The following is a 6,000-nucleotide window of genomic DNA, read 5'->3' on the forward strand; positions in this document are numbered from 1 at the left end:
GTTGTTCATGATGATTATGATGATGATTGGTTTGTGCGAACACGATCCACCCAAGTTCTTGGTGCTATGTGGTTGCCATATGTTGCTATGTGGGGCAGGGACAAAGGCGACTCATACCGTACCGAATGGTGACGATATATGTATTTTCCAGAGAGGCAGGCATGATTGCACTAACATGGTTCTGTGCCACCATGGACATCGTGACTTGTTAAGCTTGTTTGCCCGATGGTTTGTGCTTCTATCTATCTTTAACGTCTTTAGGAGGCAAAATTCGTTCCACATACCACACACCGATCTGGAGTACATAGCAAAACTGCATCAGAAATTCAGAGAATTATCCACTAATGCGCAGAATTTGTATGCCGGCTGTCTTGGGTGTTTTTTATCCAAAATATTGGTTTTATGGTAATCCTGATTGACCAGTTATCTCCGATTACGCTATTATAACGATTACAGGGTAAACTTTCGCGAAATGTTCAATATTGTGGAAATACCATGCGTTATACGTTCTGAATTTTCCGTAATTTTTTATTAGTATTTCTATATTTTAGTCTTTCAAAATTTGGCCGGACCAATTACCTAAGTTTACGTTACTGTAAAGATTACATTTGGAACTTTCCCAAAATCTTCATTATTGCTAAAATGCAGGGCGTTGCACGGTTCGCCAGTGTCCGTAATTATTTTATATTCTTCTATTTTTTTTAGTTTCCAAAATTCCCTTGTAGAAATTATCTTCATTTACGGTATCATAACGATAACAGGCGGAACTAATGAAATCTGCATTATTGTGGAAATGCAATGCGGTAAACCTTTTGACAGTTTCCGTAATTTTTTTTGTTTGTTCTTTTTTTGTTTTTGTTTTTTAAACTCCGTTCGACCAATTACATCCGTTTACGCCGCTGCAACGCTTACAGGTGGAACTTTCGCGAAATCTGCATTATGGAAATGCCATGCGGTGAACTGTCTGACAGTTTCCGTAAATTTTATATTTCTTATTTTTTAGTTTTACAAAATTCCACTCTACTAATTATCTCCGTTTACGTTATTCTAAAGATTACAATTGGAACTTCCGCGAAATGTGCCATATTGAAGAAATGCAGGGCGTTCCACGATTCCCCATTTTTCGTAATTATTTTATATTTTCGTATCTTTTAAGTTTTTCAAAATTTCGTTCAACCATTTATCTGCTTTTAAGCAATTATAACGACTACAGGTGAAACGTTCGCCCAATCAACATTATCGTAGAAATGCCATGTGATATGGGTTTTGAGATTTTCCGTGATTTTTTTTATATTTTTGTTACTTTTTCTTTCAAAATTTCGCTTGACTCCATTTACGTTATTCTAAGATTAAATTTGAAACTATCGCGAAATCTGCGCATTTGCGAAAATGCATTGCGTTACACGCTCCCTGCTTTGGGGGTACTCGCAAAAGAATGCTGCGCATTAAAAGCGCAGAGGTGTAAAGGCAACTCGCTGCTTGCTGCCTGTTTGTGCAGGTCGGATTCTCGACTAAACTGAAGCCATATCTACTTGTTTGGCAATGGTTAAAAAGAAAATAATACAGAGAAACCCTCGCAGCCGGAAGGTAATATTCCAGGCAATATAAATAGCGGTGGCAATGCGCAAGGAGGTGTGCTGACGTTAGCGACGGAAAAAAGGGGGGCCTGAATTTATGCTAGATGGATGCTTGCTCGAACATTTCCCTGTTCGTTTCTTCATTTGTGCTTCTGTATTTTTCAGTAAGCTTTAGTTGCGTGTCCCTCCATGTCTGTGCTCCGTCATTGTATGTTTTTCTTCTAGTTGTGCGCTAGTGATACAAACGAACAAAACCAAACGTAGCCATTGTCACGCGTGTTTCGCCACCTTAACAGGATAGCGGGAAGGCTTCATTGGGTAATATAACAGAAAACCTCGGTCACGTTGCTTTCATGAGGAAATTGGTATTTTTATTGTTATGTTGCCCTTGAAGTGCTGTACTATGACCATCCAAAAATATCTGCGTTTGTGCCTCAGGGTATTTTCCGCGCCATAATTGAGTATACATTTTTGTAGCTTTGGCAATCTAACACATGTCCAATTGGTTCCAAAACGGGCAATATTGCTACTCTGTCATGGCTGCGAGTTGTCTCTACACGCTCATTACGGACCCGACAAATCCACCCTGGATCGAAAACTGTTTCCAGGGATATCACACCTGACCTCACGTTCGTGAAGAACGATGATAAAGGAGTAATCACCTGGACCAACACGGAAGCCGACCTTGGAAGCGACCATAATATAATTGAAATTAACTATACCGGAATGCGACGACACAAGCATCAGGACGCACAAAATGGTCGAGTGGAATGCCTTCTGAGAACGTACGCCCAATGAACACTGTGAAATCGAGGACATAGAAGCCTGGACCAGGGCGCTTGCCAAGGATGTAGGAAAAGCGAGAGAAACCATTGAGACGAATACAGAAACTGAGCAAATCGACTCCAGACTACCACACCTCATCGGGGCTAAACAGTCCTTCCTGGAACGCTGAAAGAAAGAACGGCTGAATAGGTGACTTAGTAAGAAGGTGGCTGAGCTCAACACGGCGATCGAAGGACAATGCAGCGCGCTCTGGGTGCAGCAGTGGAATGAGATCTGCAACGAGCAGATGGACAGTTGCAGTGCGGAGGGCCTGGAACCACTTACGCCATCTCTTGGATGCAACTAAATCTAAGTCCCATCAACGTGGTAGACTAACCAAGCTTTGCACCAAGCCATACAAATACACGGTGAAGAGGAGATAATCAAGAAAATCCTTGACAAATGCCTACCCATACCCTAATTGTGAAACATAGTCCACGCCAAGGACTACCTAACGAAAGGCTCGATTGGAAATCGACGTTGAAGAGGTTCGATTAGCATTACATGACTTACTCTCAGACTCTGAGACTCTCAGACTTACTCTCAGACGCAGACATGACTTACCCAACAAGACTCTCAGGAGACTAGAGGACCACTCAGTTGAAATGCTAACGAAATTCTACAAGTGTTGGAAAACAGGATCACTGCCGCAACAGTGTAAAGACACCAAGATCATTTTCATCCCTAAGCCAGGTAAACCACCAGACACCGATTATCTTAGGCCCATATCCCTTACGTCCTGTGCACGCAAGGTGCTGCAGCATGTCCTCGTCAATCGATGGGAGGATTACCTGGAGAGGGAGGAACTATACCCAACCCCGTTTATCGGCTTCTGATAGAGATTAAGTACTCGAGATGCAATGCTTCAGTTGAAGCACGAAATAGGTGACGATTCCGGTGACTCCAGAGACAAATAAGGCGATGCCAGGGCTTGATCTCCAGAGTGGTTTCGATAATGTCAAGCGCTCTCCGATATTGTCGCAAATTTCTAAGGTCAACATTGCTGAACGGAGCTATAACTGCATCAAGCATTTTATAATGGGTAGGACCACTCATCTAATAGCAGGTCATTTAAAACTGGAGGATAATTATCTCGGCAGCACTGGCACTCTGCAAGGGTCCATGACATAGCCATTACTATTCAATCTAGTAATGATTGGAGTAGCCAACAGACTCACTAGAGTAGGGATGCGGCACACAATCTATGCCGACGATATTACAGTGTGGGTAAACAGAGGTAGCAATGGTCACATTAAGACACAACTACAAGGAGGAGTCGACGCCATTGAAGAACATCAGGATGTGTTAGGACCTGTTTGCTCTTCAAGGAAATCGGAACTCCCAGTATACCATCACACAGGGGGCATATCACGGACAGAAAACAAGGCAAAATCACAGAGTACTTGGCATGATCACTAAACGGCGCCGAAAAAACGGCGAGCCTATCGCACGCATCACAACCAGGACCACAGACGCAATGAGGCTCATCCAACGAGTCACATCACGGAAAACCGGGATGTTGGGAGACAGACTGATCAGACTAGTCCACTCCTTTGTGATAAGCCACAGCACGCATATCGCTGCCTAACACAACTGGTTACAGCATGAGCGTAATACGATCAACACTATCATTAGAAAGGCCTATAAGTCCGCGCTAGGCCTCTTTGAATGTACAAGCACACCGCGCTTCATCAGGTTAGAAATTCATAATACCCTCGACGAGATAGCGGAAGCAGAACGTATGGTTCAGCTCGAAAGTATATCTACAACGATCACTCCATGATCATAGGATTAGCTCACCACAGCGGAGGCGACAACAAACTCGCCATCCCGGACGAGATACGCTGCAGGATCAGAGTAAATCTTCTACCGAAAAACATGAACCCCGACTAGAACAAGGGTAGGAGGGCGGCAAGAGCTAAAGCGCTCGTTGACTTACGCGCCCAGGATAAGCACGCTCGCTATGTAGATGCGGCGGAATATCAACATGAAGCCTTCCATGCGTTGCCACAGAGGCAACCACCGGAGACAATGTGACGGCGCCAAGCATCAAGTGCACCGAGGCAGGACGCGCAGAGGTGTTGGCGATCGCCATGGCCATTACCCACGTAGGCTGACAGTCGGTGATCACCGACTCAAGAACTCTCGTTCAGAACTACGCCAAGGGACGTATCTGCAAAGCAGCTTTGCAGGAGCTACGCAATGCATGTCTAGAAGGCCTAAGAACTGTTGGAGTTAAGTGGATCGCGGCGCATGCGGGCAAGGACGTGTCGAGTAAGAACGCAAACCACAAGGAAACGGAACACGCGGATGCGCGAGCAGTAATCAACCGCGCCCCGTAACCGACCGCCCAACGTGTTTCGGTGCTAAGGAGCGAATGACAGATTATGGTGAAATCACGAAGGCCTACCACCTTGCTAGTAGAACCTTCCCACCTACCGAACCGGGGTAGAGCAGGGCGCAGGCAGTGTATTAGGACATCTTCAGACCGGGTCTCTGTCTACACCGGCTCTGATGCACCGAATGTATCCGGAGGCGTACCCGACCGAGAAGTGCCAGCCCTGCTGCAGGTAGACTGCAGACAAGAAGCACATCTTGTGGTTCTGTCTTAGGAACCCTGTAGAAGCGACGTCAAGAACTATCCCGCACGGCTTGCAGAAGCGGCAAGGAGCTACACTTACGAACATCCACACTGGGACGTCCAGCAGGTCCTGCGGGTGCTCGAAAGGCATTAGAGTCGCCAGTCAAAAACGGTGAGCTCACGTCTCGGCTGAGTAGCTAACCACTAGGACGATGCTGAGGCCCGCATCGCTGTGCTTAAAAACGTCGTTCTGCCGGCCTAAAGTTTATTCAACTCAATCCACACTGAGCGAAGGTGTCTAAGATTGAGTTCTATTCGTGGCGGGTAAAACTCCGGAATCGGCGGAGTAAAGTACAAAGGCTTAAAAAGATAGGACATGAAGTGTGGGGGAAGGCAAGGAGGCAAGCATCCGACGATCAGCTGTGGGGAGTGCGCGTCGCGGCGCAGATGTTCGGGGTGGGAGGAGCATGCCGGGGATTGGCTGCGTCTGGTGATCGGGTAAGCTCACACCTTCAGATGTTCTCGTTTAGGTGGTGTTCTAGCTGTGGCAGCTCTACCGATAAGGTGGGAAGGCATAAAAAAGTTCTCTCTCCCGATGAGAAGCGCAGATGCAGCGAAGGAAGCGGGAAGTCGATTGTCTGCGTGTCCAGAGGCATAGAGAGGTTTCGGTATTTCTGGTGAGGACTGGGGAGGCTAAATGTGCAGTTAAATCTCGTGAGAACCGCCAGTTTCACGGTTTCCTAAGTCTTCGCATCTCAACTTGGAAGGTGTTCGAATTTTTGTTATGACATTAAAAATTCGCCGCGCAGCGGTACTATAACTGCTATAACGTAGAATAATGTAGCAACGAGGGAAGAAAATGTTTCGTGGCCATTAGTGGATCAGTCCTAAATGTGCAGCGGCAAATCCGCCGGTTGTTACCAAGTATAACTGATGGGCCGTCTGATGTCTAGTAATCTGCTGCCCTCATGCACCGCAATAATACATGAATACGCCATTGGGATTTACTAGTGAGCT

This window comes from Haemaphysalis longicornis, unplaced genomic scaffold (assembly GCF_048455015.1).
Source record: "Haemaphysalis longicornis isolate Haplotype H1 unplaced genomic scaffold, Haemaphysalis longicornis Haplotype H1 scaffold_8, whole genome shotgun sequence".
NCBI lineage: Eukaryota > Metazoa > Arthropoda > Arachnida > Ixodida > Ixodidae > Haemaphysalis > Haemaphysalis longicornis.